General features: G+C 36.1%; 1 protein-coding gene across 1 annotated transcript in view; it reads right to left on the bottom strand.

Annotated features, from left to right (window-relative positions):
* The window catches only part of KCNH8 (potassium voltage-gated channel subfamily H member 8), a 276310-nt gene that overhangs the window by 69156 nt on the left and 187156 nt on the right, over positions 1-19998 (bottom strand). The window lies entirely within an intron of this gene.

Here is a 19998-nt window from a genome sequence, read left to right as displayed (position 1 = left end):
TCAAGTATGTGTTTTTTCAAAATTTTATTATATTACTGGTGTGACATTGGTTAATAAAACCATATAGGTTTCACATGTACAACTCAATAATATATTGTCTGCATATTGCATCGTGTGCTCAACACCCAAAGTTAAGTCTCTTTTTGTTCCCATTTATTCCCCCTTTGCTCACTTTCACCTACTCCATCCCCTTTCCCTCTGGCTATCACCATACTTTTGTCCCTGTCTATATATATATATTTATGATTTTTTACTTAATCCCTTCTCCATTTTTTCACCCAGCCCTCCAGCCACCCTCCCCTCTGACAGCCATCAATCTGTTCTATGTTTCTATTTTGTTTCAATTATTTTGTTGATTAGATTCCACATGTAAATGAGATCATATGATATTTGTCTTTCTTTGACTGGCTTATTTCACTTAGCATAATGATTTCCATCCATGCTGTTGCAAAAGGTAAGATTTTCTTCTTTTTCATGGCTGAGTAGCATTCCATTGTGTAGCTGTACCACAGCTTTTTTATCCACTTATCTGCTGATGGGCACTTGGGCTGCTTCCAAATCTTGGCTATTGTAAATAGCGCTTCAATGGATATAGGGGTGCGTATATTCTTCTTAATCAGTGTTTGAGCTGCTTCAGATATATTCCCAGAAGTGAAATTGTTGGGTCATAAGGCAGTTTCAGTTTTAATTTTTGAGATAACTCCATACTGCTTTCACGGTGGCTGCGCCCATCTGCATTCCCACCAACAACACACAAGGGTTCTCTTTTATCCAATATTTATTGTTTGTTGATTTATTGGTGATAGCCAGTCTGACAGGTGTGAGGTGGTATCTCATTGTGGTTTTTAATTTGCACTTCTCTGATGATTAGTGACATTGAGCACCTTTTCTTATGTCTGTTGGCCATCTGTGTGTCCTTTTTGGAGAAGTGACTATTCAGGTCCTTTGCCCATTTTTAAATTGGATTGTTTGGTTTTTTTTGGTGTTGAGTTATATAAGTTCTTTATAAATTTTGGATATTAATACCCTTATCAGATGTAGCATTGGCGAATATGTTTTTCCATTTTGTGGGTTGTCTTTTCATTTTGTTGATGGTTTCCTTTGCTGTGAAAAAAACTTTTTAGTTTGATGTAGTCCCATTTGTTTATTTTTTTTTCTTTGTTTGGGCTGATATCTAGTTGTCTTACAAGTCTTAGCTCATGTTACTTTCCTAAGGAAGCCTTTTCTGCAATTTCATTCTACTATTTGGGGGTAGAGAGGGAAAACTGCACAAATAAGAGGAACCTGTAATAGTATTGGATGCCTCTTCCTACAACTGGGGTGTATGTGTCAAAACTTGTCAAATTGAATGGTTTAAATATGTGCAGTTTATTACATGTAAATTATAATGTCATAAATCTGTAAAAAGCTATATTAATAAAGATGGGAAATAGTAAGTATACTATTAATAATAGAATGGAAACACAACACAAAGATCACTTTATAATCCTTTATTAGAAATATTTTGCCTTTTAAGATTTTGTATTTTCAAGTACTCTCACTCTTCTTTTCTCTCTCTGTATGTGTGTGTGTTACAAAACACTGTGACAATTCAGCTCAACCTATAGGTTCATAAGACTTTTGTTAAGGGATGCTACTCATTGAGCACTACTTTCTTATAATCCCTTCATTTATGGCTTCCCAAGAAGAGATGAAAAGTCAGTACATGTACTAAGTAGTAATAATGTTGTCATTATCAACTAAAGGTAGAAATTATGGAACTAGCTAATTAAAATGCAAAATTGAAACACTAGGAATTCCTTGAGACCAAGGAGAAATGCTTAGTAGCAAGTACTGTGCCCTATTCATCCTGCGTCCCCAGAGAAGTGTTTCTCAGCCTTGATCTTGCCTTAGAAACATTTAACGGGCTTGTTGAACAGAGCTAGCTAGCCAGGTCCCATCCATGGAGTTTCTGGCCCACTACATGTGGAGGCTGGGGAGACAGGCTGAGAATTTCCCACATGATGTTGATTTTGCAGATTTAGGGGATCACACTTTGAAAACCACTGCTCTACAACAATGGTTCTCAGCATCAGCTGCAGCTAGAAAAGCTTTTTAAAAATCCACTGCTCATCGCTTCTCGGCCTTTTGGCTAAGATCAAGTGTAAAAATCCACTGCTCAAGTGCCACCTCCATTCATTGAATAAAAATTCCCAGTGCTAAGCTCAGGTTTTTTTTTTATTTTGTTTTTTAAGTTCCCCAATACACTCTAACATGAAGACAGAATTTAGGACCACTATTCCAGTACTCAGTAAAGCACCTGACAATAGTAAAATTTAATAAATGTTTTTTTAAAAAGCAAATGAATCAATGAATGGATAAATGGTTCTTCCCTCTGTGATGGTGTAATAGGACAATGTTGATGCAATGTAGCAACACACGTGGATTTGTAAACTTGTACTAGATTTATTCATAAAGTATAATGACTATTTTTGGATGATAGAGAAAAATTATAAAATATTAAGTTATGCATTATAAAAGATAATGCCATTAGTAACCTGTGACCATTCATGTTGTCTGTAAATGTTTTGCGAAAATGTTTAGATTCGAACACAGATTTACAACTGGACACTTCCATTTATGGGATGTAGGAATGACTAACTTTTTTTAGTTTCATTTTTTCTCATTTGTACTGAGTTACTATTTAACCTGCAGGGTTGCAGTGGGATTACTGGTAAATGAGATGCCACAGGAGGAAGATGCCAACCACTGTTACTGGCAGAGGTTTAGTGCATGATATCTCTTTTCTTCCCCTTTCTTCTGTTAATTAAATTAGAACAGAGAAAGCACAAATTTTAGAAAGGCAAGAGAAAATATGAGACCAGCCGTGAATTAGAATGGAAAAAGAAGGTGCTGACTAAATGTATTCTATTTGGTAGAATCTAGTGTTGGCATGTGATACAAGTTAGCATTTCTAACTAATAGAAATGAGCGGGAGAACATCCAGGTGACAGCAGTTCTTGAAATTTGGAAAGTTTTACACCCACTGAATCTGAAGAAAACCTGGTCTCTTTCTTAGAACAAAGTACATGTGAGAACACATGCATGATTCTGTGTACATTTCAAGGCCTTCTGCATTGCTTTCATAAATGTCTGGTCCAAAGACCCAGAGTAGAAAGTTCTGCTCTAGAATTTTAAGTGAGGGGATGAAGGCAGTGATAAAGTGCGATTTGGTAACTTAGTTTAATCTTTTATGGAAAAAGATTTAGAAATAAAGGTAACATTCAAGATTAAAGAGAGATCACAAAAGCAAATCAACTGTGCACATTACTGATACACACACACACACACACACACACACACTGTAGGAAGAAGAAAGTCGAGACACAGGTAAAATCAAGAAGCAGAGATGACATCTGAATATGTCGTTATACTCAGAATGGAGATTTCTGCATAGCAGTGCTCTTATATGCATTTGACCTAAGCATTGTCAAGTATGGATAACCGTGGGATGCTGAATGGCTGTGTTGACTGTTTCTCATGTATCTTTTGAGTTGTGCTTGAAAAGGATGTTACATTTCTGCTAGACAAAGAAGTGATTAGAGGAGCTGTCCCTTTGTCCCATATTGGTCATTCCTGCTAATTAGTGGGAAGTCTGAGCAGCTGAAAAATGTTATTTTGCCCAGAGAGTAAATATTGCATGACCTAATTTTTGTTTTAGTTGATGCATAGAGAGGAACAAAACCCCATGATAAAGCCACTGGTTCCTCTCAGCTGAATCAGCTATACAATTAGACCACGAATTACCAACTGGAACCATCTATTGATCTTGAGCTGATTTAAAGTGTTCTTTCTTTTGGAACCCAAACTTTTCTCATTTAAATAATAAAAGCAAACAAACTGAACCAGTACATTTGGTTAAACTTCTCAATTGGAACAAAAGTGACACATTTAAGAATTTTTTGAATCAAATCAGTTTTTATATAATTTGATCTCCTTAATAAAATAGGATAAGAGCTCATGTTAGGACACATAGATAATATTCTCACTCCATCCCTGTTCATTTACATATCTGTGGAACTGTCTCAGAAGTGATTCAGGGAGCAAAACATAGGCAAACAGCAGACCAACTTTTGTTGATATCTCTTTTCTTTCTAGTCAACTGTTCTATTTTTAGAAGCATCTTGTTTTTTAAGAATGGTTGATACTAAACTGTGTTATAACTGATGGAGCAGAGCAATAATGCTTCTAAAAAAATCTGGTAACATGGAAAGGAGGTAACACCCACAAATCCGGGGACTGGCCCTGTGGGCTAAATAAAACTTTTTCACAGAAAAGCTCGTCTGAAATGAGAACACATGTTCCACTGCCACAAGACAACATGTCACTGTACTGTACAAAAGAAGCAATTTAACCGATTTGGAAGTCGCTCTTTTTTTTTTTTTTTTTTATGCTGGAGAAACTCGTCTCTAAATGAAGGGATGTCCTAGAATATCCCTCTGTCTGTTCCTGCTCAAAAATTTTTTCCTACAGAACATTTTGAAGGAAAAAGCACACCCAACATAAAGTAGAATCTAAATGTACTGAATACACTACCATCTGAAAAATAAGATATAAAATCATCCCTTCATTACTAAAATAGATTAAGTGAATAAAATAGAGATGTGTGAAATAAATGTCAGTTTCAAAGATACAATGACTCTTAATGATCATACCCAGAAGAGCCTGTAATTTGACATGATAATTCAATCCATTGCATACTATCCTGGGCTCAGTATTTTGCTTAATTACCTACTTTTAACTCTAAATGGGAGTCTCTTAGTTTACTCGTTAGGTTTCCTACAATAATATGCTTACTTTTACTGTGCATATGTGTGTATGCAGTTTCTACAGGCATGATTTGCTTTATACAACAGATATGTCCCTGAAAAATTTAGTTTATATTAGCAGCTGGCAAACTAACAGATATTTTAGGCTTAATGAAAGAAATAGAAGCAGGTTATTTAGGGAAAGCCTATGGTTGAATCTCTTTGGTCATACAAGATACTTCAGTAATATGAAAAACCATCCGGTAAAATATAAGCTTCTTAAATCAGATGTATGTTGGGGTCCAACCTCAGCATATGTGCATATAAAGTTGTGATTGTATGAATAGAAAAAAAGAAAGCATTAGCACATGCATAATCACACCTATAACTCAAAATAGTGTTTTACTTAATTTGGTCTGAATGAACCAAGTTGTAATAGGGTTTAACTAGAAGCAAGGATGGAGCCCAATTTCGGGTTTTCTCATTTTTAGGTGGGCATACAGGTAACATTTTACTGAGTTCTTCCTGTGTTCCGGACTCTCTGTTAGGATGACACATTTTTCATCTCATTTATGCGCACTAACCCTATGGAATAGGTACAATTATCATCCATATTTTAATTCATTATTTCATTAATCATGACAACAATTTAGAAATTAGCATCCCCGTTTTAAAGATGAGAGGTTGAATGACTTGTTCACAGTAGCAGTGTCAGGATTTTAATCCCGATCTGTGTGCTGTTAGAGCCGAGTCCATGACCACTATATCATAGTGCTTCACGTGCGAAGCTAACAGACCCCCAGGTCACTGGTGTTGCGGTCTAACTAAGTGCCTTTGCAAACGAGGTTCCATTTATTATCATGGTATACATACTTGGTGGAGAAAGATGCAGTCTTAGCTAAGGCTTCCCAGAAGCAGACGCTGAGACAAGACTTTAAGTCTAAGTAATTCATTTAAATAAAATATCTTTAGGAGAGAGTGGAGCCAGGACATAGGGAATGTTAGTCAAGTTCCCAGTAGAGGCAATTGGAACTTTATCCCATTGGGAGCCTCTGGGACCAGTTGAGAACACACACCCTTTTGGAGCAGAGGAATACATATATCAGTGATTGACTACTGCTCCTAGGAAGTATTGATTTCCCACTAGTGCCATTCCAGCTAGCAGAGGAGCCCTCCACAGTGTGGGAGAATGCCTCAGGCATAGACACAGATCTTAAGGCTGAGAATCATACTGATTGAGAGGACATGGTGGGGTACCAACAGTTGCAACAGCAGCCAACACTTACCGAACACCAACTATTTTGCTAGGCTTTCGTATAACATTATTTTCATCTACCTCTTACAATAACTCTGGGATTTTTTTATTTTGTTTTGTTTAGTTTTAACTGATGGAGTCCCACAGAGAGGTTGAGCAATTTTCTCTCTTCTTTTAGAAGCTATTAGAACTCAGAGGAAAAGCCATAACTCTCTAACTTAAACATTCATGATCTTTCTATTATACTATACTGCTTATAAAGAGGTAATCATTTAAAATTATCATTTTAATTGTGCTTGTTGTAACCATTATTAAAGAAGTTTGCTTTTCCAGTGCTCACTTTTGCTTATAGTGGGGAAATGTGTCCCCAAAGCACAGATTGTATGAGAGAAAACAGAAGAACTACCCAAACATAATCCACAATGTAGATTCAGGATAACATTATTTAGAATGTGAATATTATTTCAACAGTGATTAAGAGGTTTCTAATGTAAATTCTAAAAGCATAGAAAATACTATGGTTAATATTTGCTTCCTCTCCCTCCATAATTCTGAAGAACTACTTAATCCTGTTGGACTTCATTAAGGTGAGGCATGAGAAAGCACTGTGATTCTTGTGAGTCATAAGGCAGGGGGTGGCTGGCCGGGCAGTGGGAGACAATGATTGCTGTGCGGGGGGCCCAACTTGAGAACTTCTCAGTTCTCTTCAGCCTTTGTACCAAGGGGCTGAAGTGTGGACTGCTCAGTTGCTGAAGTGATTGAAAGATTTCAAGTTAAGTGTCAGAAGTGTGAGTGTGTGCACGTGTTCATGTGTGTGTATGGCAGGGGGTTGTGATGGTGTGGCAATGAAGACCCCAAGCATTTCTAAGGTATTGTATTTACTGTTACTATTACTCAAAAAGAGTTGTAACTCTGAGCAAAATATTAAAGATCTTGAGATTTCGTCTCTATTGTCTCTTAAAATATCTACACTTCATAACATTTAAGCAATATAGTATCTCCACTTTTTAAGGTTCACCTAGTGCCTGCCACTCATTTTTTTGTTTTGCTTTGCTTTTTGTTTAAATAAACTTTATTTTGAGGTAATTTTAGATTAATGCAAAAATTGCAAAGATACAGAGAATCCCTGTATATCTTTCACTCAGTTACCACTAATGTTAATATCTTAACATCTGTCAAAACTATGAAATAAACATTGGTACATTACTACTAACTAAACTATGAACTATATATATTTTAATTTAAGAAATAGAATGAAGGAGAAGTTCGGAGACTTAGATTCCAAAACTTACTCTCAACCTCCCACCCTGTCTCCATTTTATAGGATCAAGGATAAGAGCTGAAGGGCACAAGGCTGTAGTGGCATTTGATATTGATTTGTTGATTCCACTAAAAAGGAGGCATCGTTTTGGACAGAAACTTCATCATTACTTAAAGTTCCCGCTAATCTCACACTTTTGATTCTCTTAAATTAAGAGGTATCTTACATTTCTGAAATGGTATAACCTACTTTCGAGGTAAAAAATTATTCAAATCAGGCCAGCCTGGTCACCCCCTAATAATTAAAAAAGTAGGTATTTTCTACTTTTGAGTAGGAAATAAGGATCCTAACATTAAGTAGATGTAGAGCCTTTATGCATCAAGTAGTCATTTTGATCTTCCACTTTTCAAACTTGAGCATGACTTGAATGAACATGATTGGACTGAACAACCTCTTGGTTCTTTTTCTGATCTTATTTTATGAAATAAGATTCTGTAATGTTTCTTCACTAATGGTTGTTTTTTTAAAGCAAAATGTTTGTGTAATAATCCATGATTCTGTGAATTCATCTTTTATTTGTTTTTAATTATTTGAGTGATGACCCATCAGCAAATATTGATGGGATATGGATGGAAGGTTTTCACATTTGGACGCATATATCACTTCTGCTCTATTTCCAATGCTGACCAGTTTTTCAGAGCAAGAAATATTATGTGCTATTAGTACTGTCAAGAAAAAAAAAAATGCCACTTGTGCAAAAACCAGTCCAGAGTTTGCCAGTTCTTCAAAGTCTACTTAAATTTGAAGTTTTTATAATAGAAACTTCCTGAATATTGATTACTAAAGTATGGCATTTCACTTAAGCAATGATTAATTGAAAGATTATACACTACTGCAAACTGCCAAAATAGGCCATCATCATAGATACCAAAAAACCCCAAACAAAAATACACTAGAAAGAACGAGAAATGTGAAATGACCCAAAAAACACAGTTGAGCAGCTACTGTAGATTCTCTGATTGATCCCAAGAAAAGGCAGAACAGGCCATCTGTTTCCAGCCAATGAGGGAATTTCCAAATGCCTCTCAAATCTTAGTTAAAAAGAGAGAAAATTCTAACAAAGATTATGCTCATGGTTACGTTAAAAGAACATAAACGATTTGCACTTAACATTCCTATATAAAATGCTCATACCAGCCACAGTGCTTTCAGATCTGTGTCTCAACATGGGCAGTTTTTCCTGAATAAGTGCTCTGGTGTCTCTCATGGCATAATGAGTTTGTGGGACATACATTCATGCCTCAGCTCAGAGTACCATTTACAAAGACACAATGTCATTGAGTAAGAAAATTCTAATCCCAAACATTCATCTCTTATATCTACATCAGGAGAAAAACCTGTTTCAGAAAGATAACATGGGATAAAAATAATTGATTCCAGCCAAATTATTTTATTGGTATGCTAAAGTTTATTTTCATTAGCTGCACCCAAGTTCTTTTCTGTCCTTTTTTCTTTCAAAGATTGGAAGTTGGTGCACACCTAGGTAAGAAAAATGGATAGATAGGTCCCAGGTTTGCAGTCCATTTCTCAGCTGCTTAATAATTGCCTGGAGGTCATTTAAGTGAGCATGGGCCTTTGACAGCCATTCAAAAGGAAATCTCAAGTTCCTCTGGTTTGCAGAACTTTAAAGTTCTAATTACATTTCTTCCAAATATGTTAGAGGAGCTACATTTTCTAACATCTCAATTATAAAGATAACTCTAAAATAAAGTAGACCACAGAATATGCTGGAATGTTGGAGTCAAATACTCTATTAAAGAGTCCTCTGGAATTTACTTGGTATTGATACTGTTGTAAAGGCATTTTCTTCAAATGTCTAGGAAATGCCCAAGTCTCAAAATGAAACACCAGCGTTGAGGTGTCAGCTTTTGTTTTCCTTTAGAAGAGTTGAGTAGGACTCTTATGTCTAGCAATGCATTTGAAAACATATAACTAACTTTGTTTGATGGTTTGATGGGGTGTGAAATACAATAAGTAGTGGGAGTTTGCATGAACATTCAAAATGAGTTTTTAGCCAGCGGTTGGCTGAGTGATTGGACTTGAAGGAAACACAGGGCAATGGGCTTTGCCAGAGAGACCTAAATTTTAAAAATGAGAAGTAGGTAGAGTGTAGAGAGATAACAAATAGAGAAACAAGAAACACAGGAAGAATGCACAAGAGAAAAGTGTCAGAGGGAAGGTGGGGTGGGCGGGAAGAGATTAACCAAAGAATTTATATGCATATATGCATAGCCCATGGGCACAGGCAGTTGTGTGGCGAAGGCCTGGGAGGGGTGGATGCAGGATGGAGGGGTCAGTGGGGAAAAAAACACACAAAGGGGATATCTCTGTAATACACAGTCATATCATTCTTGGAATTAAAGGATCCTATATCATTCCTGCTTACTAATTCCACTTTCCATTATGAGGTATTGAAGACATGAAAAGGGTAGGACATAAGCTCAGAAGAGTTTTTGTCATCAATTTGCTTTGCAATTACTTGACTCATTATGCTAAAATAGTATGTTATAATATTCTTATTTGTACATTTGTGGTTAGAGACCATACATTGATCCACCCAATGTGCTGAATACGTTATATATAATTTAATTTAAGCCTATATTGTATAGTTTAATTTCTTATAACTCTAAGAGCTAAATGTTATAATATGAAATGTTGATATTAAAATATTAGTGCTTAGATTAAAGCTAAACAGGACTAAGAGCAGACATTTGTTAAGGAGAAGGGCCAGCTTTTAAACCTGGGTTTGTGTGAGTTGTTAAATCTTTCTAGTTTTTAGTTTGCTGTGCCGCCTCCTCATCCTTCTTGTCGGTCAGTGCCCTCCTTATTGACTTCATCTCTTTCATAGCAATGGCTGCCCAGTGGATTTTTTGCTGTAATTACTCTTCCCTCCACCTGCAAGTGGAAATTTCCCATATTGTCTTCTGCTCACAGCCATCATCTAGGACACATTGTCTGGAGACCTGCTGTTATTTTTATTTTGAGCATGAAAGCTTCTGTGATGTTCTTCATCACCACTCCACACCCCCTCATAGAAGTTCTAGTTATGATTGCAAAGGTATTTGGTGGAAATTGATGTGTTAATGGTCTGTGCATGCAAAGGGTTGGGTAATATAAGAGCTTTTTGGAACCACAGACTGAACTCTCACAAACTGCCCAACACTTCATTTTCCAAGAATAGAACTCTTTGGTTACCCTCTTGTGGACTTTGCAGAAGACTTTATGTAGGTCAGACCTATGGTGTAAAGAAATTAAAGACTCCATAGCTTTTGTTTTTCTTACAAGAACCCACTTTCCTATGTAATTTCTTAGACCTTAAAAATATGACAAACTAAAGCACTTTGAACCATGCTTTAACCATTCCATTAACTGACATTTGATTTTTAATTTCACCTATAGACACTCTCAGCTGACAAATCCATTACTTGGCAACCATAATGCCCTTTTCATGGATTTGAACCAATGGAAATAGGGCAAAAATGGTTTAGTCTCCAGCCAGGTACACAAAAGCTGGTTTAACTCACAGTGCAATCAATGTATAGTATATAGTTTATTTACACAAGCCTTGCCCTAAAAATTTGGGAAGAAAATGTGTTTAGGCTTCTATCAGATGGTATCCTCTGAAAACCCTTTAGTCCAGTTTGTAGAAAACATGTGTCAAATTCTATGGGGCAGCTGTGGTAGGTGTCATTCGGGGAGAAAGCTGAGCAACTTTGGGTGCATACCAGAGGTGTCAGGAGGCACACAATAATGGGAACAGGGAAATCCATGAACACCAACATCTTGGGCAAAAATGGATGGAAACAGGAGTAGCATGACCAGGCAGTGGTAGGGCCTCTCAGGAAAAAACTCAGCACTTAGGGCCCTGGTAAGCCCAGGTCTTGGTGGAGGATCCAGTTCCAACTGCTGAGGGTCCAGGAGCACATGATTTATCTGTTGTCACGGGTCTGGCTTTCTCTAAGTCTGGTGTTGAGCCCAGTCTGCCTTTCCTGGTACTCTACCCTTTTGACCTATTTTTACTCTCTTCCTCCATAAAATGACAGCATTTCCAATATTTATAAATACAGTTGTTAACGTAAGTAATAATTTTTAATCACTATAAATCATCAACATAAATATTTTTAAGGATCTTTCAGGATATTGCAAAATTCTCTCACCTGCAGTTATTTAGAGAGTATTTTTAGCCTCTGTCACTTTTCAGTATATATGTGCTCAATTTTTCATTTTCATTGATCAATCCCTTAGCCCTCTGCTCCTTTGTCCCCCACTTTAATCTCATTTAATTATTTGCCTGTAGCTCCCACTAGACGGGCTGCTTCGTGAGAGTAGGGATGTGGTCTCTTTATACACTTCATTCCCAAGCCTAGCTCGGGGCATAGCACCTAATACACATTCAATACATATTTGTTAAGTGATAAAGCATGTCTTTCTGAATAGATGCTCTTGCCATGTATGTAACACAGGCTTTGGGTTTGCAGAATGTCTTGAACTTCAGCCACATCACTAACCTTTTGACTTCAGGTAAGCTAGCCCTCTAAGTTCCAACTTTTTCAACTAAGCAGTGAAATTAAAAATACCTCTCTTTTTGTTGAGAGGATTGAAAAAGATAATTGTGTAAAACATCTGTCATGGTAGCTAGGGTGTGATTATTGCTTAAAATGCTGCCTTCTTTTCACCTTTTCTGTAATCTATCACTTCTCATAAATAACTATATTATTCAAAAATAAATTAGCTTTCTAACTTAGAAGATAAGTTGACAGTTTTCACCATATATCAACTAAAAATGGACATGTCAGTGAGGGAATTTAGTTAGAATAAAGTGATCCATAAATGTAGACAGAAGATGAAATATACTGACTATCCCAAAGGTATCACTATCACTTAACAAAATCATGTCTCCTGAGTGATTCCACTGAGGTGTCTAAAAATTTGAAGGAGGACATTTTGACCCACTATTGTGACTGCAACGCCATTTGGACCCCCCCCCCCCCACCAATCTGGGTACCATCTTTTGTTTTATCTCATGCTCTTTGCTTCTTGTTCACAGAAATAAAAACATATTTAAATTATGTTGTCCAATCAATAAAACATGATTTGTAGAAATATGAGATAAATGCAGTTGACAATGTTTAAAACAGAGCATGTTAAAATTGGTTAGTTCCCAAAACAACCTGATTGAAAATAAACATTCACTAGAAACACTGAAAATGGGAAACATTGACTGGGGAAAAATTGGACACAGAAATAATCATAATACCTCAAATTGCTCAAAGTAAAATTTGTTGCTGACCAAAAAAGGATGGTGGACTAAATCTTGAAAAATTAGATCTTGAAATCTTAAATTGAGAAAATTGGACTTGGTAGAAATGTTATAAAAGAACACATCTTTTCAGATTTGGGATTAAAAAAAAAGATTTATGAATTAAATCTTAGGTGTAACATTTATGTAGAAAAGAACTTGTCTTGATAAAAATAACTCTAATAGAAATTTGAAAAGGTAATGAGAAATAATTTTTTAACCTGCTATATATGTATTTGATTCAAAAATTATTCTATATAATAAAAGGGTAATATGCAAATTGACCGAACTGCAGAATGAACCATCGCTATGACATGCACTGACCACCAGGGGGCAGATGCTCAATGCAGGAGATGCCCCCTGGTGGTCAGTGCGCTCCCACAGTGGGAGCGCTGCTCAGTCAGAAGCTGGACTGATGGCTGCGTCAGCGGCAGTGGCGGGAGCCTCTCCTGCCTCCATGGCAGCGCTAAGGATGTCCCACTGCTGGCTTAGGCCCGTTCCCTTTGGACAGTCAGACATTCCCCAAGGGCTCCTGGACTCCAAAAGGGCACAGGTCGGGCTGAGGGACCGCCCTCCCCTCCCCCCAGTTCACGAATGTTGTGCGCCGGGCGTCTAGTATTAGTATAATGAAGTTCTAGCAAGCACCCCCTAGCTGAGGACTCAGAAATGTTGCTATCATTCCAATGAGAATGTCCAAATTACTGAACATATAATGGAAATGTCTTTAGGTTCAAAATGGTAGGATCAGAACATCTTCTACTTATCAAAACCAATTCAATATTTGGTCATATAAAGATTTTTAATACATTGATATTTCTGAATATAGTCATTAACTCATAGCAAATTTTACTAAAATAATTCCACTCAAACATGGAATCCTTTCCCTCTAAAGAATAAAAAGTGTTTGATTACTAATTTGAAAGAATATTAAATTCTAAAATTTGGCAGTGGCAATGAGTTTCTTCCTCTCTCTCCCTCTCTCTCTCATGCACATACTCAATATGGCCACAACATTTGTAAGTCTTGACTACCATAACATGCCTTGCTTACACCATTCACCAGGTATGTGGTTGATAGAGAAATCACAGAGTTACATATGCTCAGTTGTCAACAAAATAATGCTTGGTTATTCATTAAAAAATACCTAACTCTTCAGAATCCTGTTATACCATGGTGTTATTTTTTGGATTTTTGAAAATCTATTTGCATTGTTATGAACGAAGTTTTTAATGTATTTTTATTGATTTCAGAGAGTAAGGGAGAGGAAGAGAGAGACAGAAACATCAATGATGAGAATCATTGATTGGCTGCTTCCTGTACACCCCCCAATGGGCAAGTACCTTTGACCAGAATCGAACCTGGCACCCTTGAGCCCACAGGCTGAAACTCTATCCACTGAGCAAAACTGGCTAGGGCTAAACAAACATTTTTTTTATGAAACATATAAAACACTATTATGGAGACAGGAATCATTATCCTCACTTACGATATACTCTAATATAAATCACATGCTAATCGATTCTCTTTGAAATCATTTTATAGGTTACTCCTGAGTGGGTAACTGCTTATTCCCAAATATACCATTTCAGCCACTGAATAGCTTTGCAACCTGTATACCTAAGCCGGTACATTTTTTAAATGAATGGGATTAGCCAGCACTAAAACATGATTTTATGGGCAGATGATAAAATTAGAAATACTGCCCTCCTTTTGTGCATCACATTTTAAAAAGCCAACCTTGACAGAATTCCATTTTAAACTAGAAAGATTGCTAAAAATAAGCCTGTAATCCCTGACCATCAGTAGCAGGTTTTCAGTAAAGACTGCAGGCAGTTTGGGCACTGGCTTCAATACTGTAAATACAGACTCTTGGAAATAAAATAAGTTGCTGTAGTAAAGATTTTAATGGCTTATTGCATGTCAATAACAACAATAATGACAGCTAAAACAGGAGCAGTGGCATCAGTAACAGTTGACATGTACGGAGCCTTCATATTTAATTCACATAACAACCCTATGAAGTACCTAATCCTATCTCTATTTCGCAGACGAGGAGCTAGTACCTTAGAGAGGTTATTAATGCACATAAAATGACAGATGCAAAGTAGAGGAGGCAGACTTTGAAGTCTGAATCTAGAACTTACATTCTTTAGAACTGTCATGTAATATCGTATCCTGTGAGACCAAATATGGGTTCACAGGGAGCTGTCAAGCTAAAGGTTAATTTCCAATACCTTCGTAAGAGAAAATGGACATAGAGTTCAAAAGCTACATTAACTTTTATTTCTGTCTTTAATATTTCCATGGAATGAATTTTCTGGTATCCAATGCCAGTCTGTTTAATTTTGGTGTAGGGAGCAGGGGCATTGCCACCTATACTGGATACAAATCCACTATTTTTAAAAAGAGGGCCTTCATTAATCATTTTTATCTTGAATGGAGTTATGGGCTCTCAGTTTCTGCGGAAATAAAATTAGGTTTTCTTTGTCTTTTCTGACTAGTCTCAATGGCAAAAAACAAAACCAAAATGACTCTTATGTCCGTATAAAGGAGATTTTATCAACAACGAGATTTTGTCAATAACCTCCATGTGGTCTAAGACTATGAAACACATCCTAATTATTTCTTCTGTTTGTGGCTAGTTGAAGAAATCCCAAATACAAAGCAAACACCCACATATTCACACATGACAGATGAGGAGAGAAGAGATATATTGAAATTTTTTAGGCCAGATATCTAATTAGTTTAATGAAATGTTTAATTATCTTGTATTTCCTATTATGTATCTCTGAGTTATATACATGTTTATAAAAATCTCAAATGGGGAAGTATCCTAGTGGAAACTCTTTATAAATTTGATACTCCTTTATAATTCACATACTCAAGGTAATAAACAGGAAAACTTTTCATTACTGCAAGTCTATAGTGTATGAGTCCGATTTCCTACAAATAGCACGTGTACTCCTTTTCATGAGGACTAAACATGTGGCAAATATCATGAAAAGTATTTTCTGTGTTTCTCCCTTTTGAGTTTGTAATAAAATCCTTAAAATTCTATATGAATCAGGCCACGCCTTCTCTGGCCTTTGTTGTCTTTGGGGATTACGTCAGCACATCTCAACCAGGCTTCCTACCCATTATTTTGGTTTTATCCCTCTCTTTAGTCTCTCTGTCTCTGGGATGGCACATTGGCAACCGATGTATGTGGGCTTAGTCAGGCCCACACGTATTTTGTTTGGTTCTTATACTATGCTTTCCAAGTTCTGAATTACTTGTCAATGTTTAAACGTCAGAGGTATTTACCAAAGAAATCTCAATTGACCAAAAAGTCCTGATTCCCAAATTCTCCAGAAAAAGCAGATGTCACATTTCATCAATGTTGGTGCCAGAGTCAGGTCATGGCTGGTTCCTGCAGATGGGACTTGGGTTCTCCACTTCCTTCAGAACGTAACTTCCCTAACGTTTACTGTAATACCTGTCCCGCTTCACCCCATATGCTCTCCTCTTTCTCCTTTGGGCTTTTTCGTTTGTGACCCCGGCTGTTCAAGAATTTTCTACTCTAAACAAATGCATCTCATCCACTCACTGTTCCTCAAGTACATTGTGAAATTTTCTACTTCCATGCATTTGTTCACATTGTACCCCTCACCTAAATGCTCTCTGATGAATCTGACTCCAAAACAGTACTGACATTTTGAAACCCAGTTCAAAGACTATGTTCACAGAGATTCAGTTAGAATCACTTCTATTTTCTAGTAATTAAAAAAATAATAATTTCTGTGTCCACCTCGTGACTTTTTGTTGTTGTTAATCCTCACCTGAGGATATTTTTTTCCATTGACTTTTTAGAGAGAGTTAAAGGGAGGGAGGAAGAGAGGGGTGAGAGGGAGAGAGAGAGAAAGAGAAACATTGATGTGAGAGAGACACATTGGTTGCCTCCCACATTTGCCTTGACCAGGGCTGAGATGGAACTTGCAACCCAGGTACAATTCCTTTGACCATGAATCGAACCTGCGATCCTTCGGTGCTCAGGCTGATGCTCTAACCACTTCTAACAACACAGTACACTCCTAAAAGGCAGACTCTAACTTATAATTCTTTCTATTGCTCATAACCTTGTCCTCCTTAAAGGCCTCAACAAGTATTTATTTTATAGTAAATATTGGAAACTTTGTAGGGTTTAAATGAAACAATCTCAAAGACAGTTCTTTTTCTCTTCTTTTTTCTCTTATCTGTAAACTCTTAGGAAAATAATCTGCAGTTCATTAAATTGTCACCTCTTTGAAAAGAGTTACTATGATTAATATAGTAACTAGAAAGAAATAATTGTATATTAAGCACATTTAGTGATGTCTTCTTAAGACAGCAGCATAATTTATTTTCCTGGTACTTGGACAATTCTGTTTGAAGAGTTAGAGATTTGAAGTCTTAAGTCTAAATGATTTTCCCTCAGAAAGGCATTCCAAGTGCAAATAAAATCTTGAGTAATTAACCCATATTCAACTGGCCTTTTATGGGTTGAATTACAATCATTTTTATATTTCAAACAAAACATAGAACAAAATCACACTGGAATTTAGGCTATGTGTTTTTTTGGGTGATGGAGGGAAGGCAGGGCACCAGAAATTTTTACTGTGGTTCTGGCAAGATTTTGAACTTAGATAATGTGCAAGTCTCTCTGACATAAACACCTGGAAATATGTAAAACTGAGAAGTGGCAAGTTTGTTAGCTGAGACCGTTGTGGTGGTGCTGGTGCTAGTGCGCTGTTGGTGGGGAGACAAGGATGGGCAGCTCATCAGAGTGATAATGTCTATGGGCTTGGTTTCCTGCCTGTATATGCACAAGAGAGAGCAGTTAAATCCTACAAATACTGGAATTGACACCTGGGATAGTGAAAGTGTGGTACCTGCAGGAAGAAGGGTAGAAAATAATTGCCCCAAAGCTTACAAGATGACAAGGACATTGGAGTTTGAATAAAGTAGTCTCTTGAGAGTTTTTAAATTTCAAACATTGCCTTGTATGCATTGGGTGTCTGAAGGCACACTATTCATGAGGCACAAGAACCCTGAAGCTAAGAAATGAAAAACATTTGATCCTCAGGCAAGGGATAAGTCTACTGTACTTGACAACAGGAAAAATCAAAACAACTAAAAAATTCTGGCTATTCTCATACTTCAATCTGCACAGAATTGTTTTTAAAAGGTCCATTGAAGAGGAGTTTATGACAAAAATTTTAAAAATATCACAAAATACATGAAAAATAGCTTACCTTTTGCAAGAGTTAGATGAAAATCAGTACATGATGAACTTACATTAGTAAATAAAAGGGGGAAATACAATAAGAGTATATTTAAAATATTTAAATTCAATTTAGAAAATTGATCTAATAGACAAAAAAATAAGGAACTGGAACTATAAAAAGGAAATTAAACACTATGGAAAATGAATAGAGATCTAAAAAAGCACCAAATAAAATTTCTATATATGTTTGATATAAAATAGTTAAAGATCTATAATATGTGTATAATTAACTTCAACAGTTTGATCTAATGGATGGATGTAAAACCTTGAACTAAAGATAATATGCAAGAAATTATATGCACATTCCGTTCAAACATACAAAGAATGTATTCCAAATCGAGCCTTAACAAACACAAAAGAATCAGTATTATATAGACTAAATTCTGTGATAAGCAAGAATATAATTAGAAATCAATAATGAAGAGTTAACTTCAAAAGTCCCATATAATCTGAATAACAATTTTTAAAGACTTCAACATTTAAAAACATACAACATTAAATAGATTATTTATGAATGCAGAGAACTGCAAATTAGTGAGCTAAGTGTCTAATTTATCAAAGAGGAAACTAGAGTGGCCCCCAAAACTATGAAAGTATGTTCTATCTTACTTAGGAAAGTGGAAATGAAAATAAGAATTAGACACTATTTTATACCCTCCATTCTCCTCCCCACACCCAATTTTCACAAGTTTTAAGACACGGGTAACAATTGCTAGTGAAAATCTGGGGCAAGAATGCATATAATACTGCCAAATAATAAATTACTACAGCTGCAGATACACACGCCCTTTGAGCAAGTGTACTTCTACGTATCTTATCCAGAGAAATTCTTGCATACGTGCACAACAAAACTTGTATTTGATTGCTGATTGCTTACCAATTGTAATAGTGACAATAGGTGTAAAACAGCTCAGTAGGGAAATAGATAAACCTAAAGGATGAGCAAACTGGCTTATTGTCAAATAGAATTCTATTAAATAGTTAAAAATAAATATATGGGATTTACATCTATTATTACAGAGGTGTTTTTTTTTTTAAAGCTCTGTGGAATGTACAAAGTTACAAAGAAAGCAAGAAATCCCAGCTCCGGTATAAACTATTTGTGTGATCTAGGACAAGTTATTTAATCATATGCCTCAGTTTTCTGAGTATTGGGCTAATCGTTTTGGGCTCATAGAATTATGGCAGGAATAAATGAATGAATTCATGTAATATACCTAGAACAGTGTCTGGTACTAAGAAAAAGCCCTGTGCATGCCTACTATTATCATCAGTATTATTATTACTACTCCTCCTCCCATTTGTAATGATTTATGCGGAGGTTAAAGGGACACAATAATAGTAAGTTGTTTTACTAATACATTTGTGTAGTAAAAGCATCTAAGAATAGTAAGGAGGAAGGTGCAAGTGGGGATTATATTTTAGTGGGACTTTGACTTTATCTGTAATATTGCATTGACTTGAAAATAGAAATTAAGCAAATATAGTAAAATGTTTAAAAAGATATAATTTCCCGAGGATGTCTATTATATTCATTCTAAACATTTATATATATTAAAAATATTTGCTAATTTTTAAAACAAGTCTCCAGGGAATAAACTTTCCAAACTTAGTTCCCTTTTTGTAAAATGGGATTGAAAGTATCTGCCTCAATTTTGCAATAAAGATCAGCTGAACCCTAGCTGGGTTGGCTCAGTGGATAGAACATTGGCCTGAGGACTGAAGGGTCCAGGGTTCGATTCTGATCAAGGGCACATGCCCGGTTGCAGGCTTGATCCCCAGTGTGTGGCGTGTAGGAGGCAGCCAATCAATGTTTCTAGCTTTCCCCCTCCCTTCCTCTCTGAAATCAATAAAAAACATATTAAAAAAAAAGATCAGCTGAGATAAGGCACACAAATATACTAAGTATTGCACCATCCGTGTAGTTTGTGCTTAATCAATGTTAAGCTGAATATTTATTTGATATAAATTATTTTTTAAAATGTAAAGAAAAAATAACTTTACAAGTAATTGCACTTCTCATTGAATTTATTT

Source organism: Myotis nattereri (assembly GCF_964212035.1).
Source record: "Myotis nattereri genome assembly, chromosome: 14".
NCBI classification, from domain to species: domain Eukaryota; kingdom Metazoa; phylum Chordata; class Mammalia; order Chiroptera; family Vespertilionidae; genus Myotis; species Myotis nattereri.
This window is presented reverse-complemented; position numbering and strand designations above follow the sequence as displayed.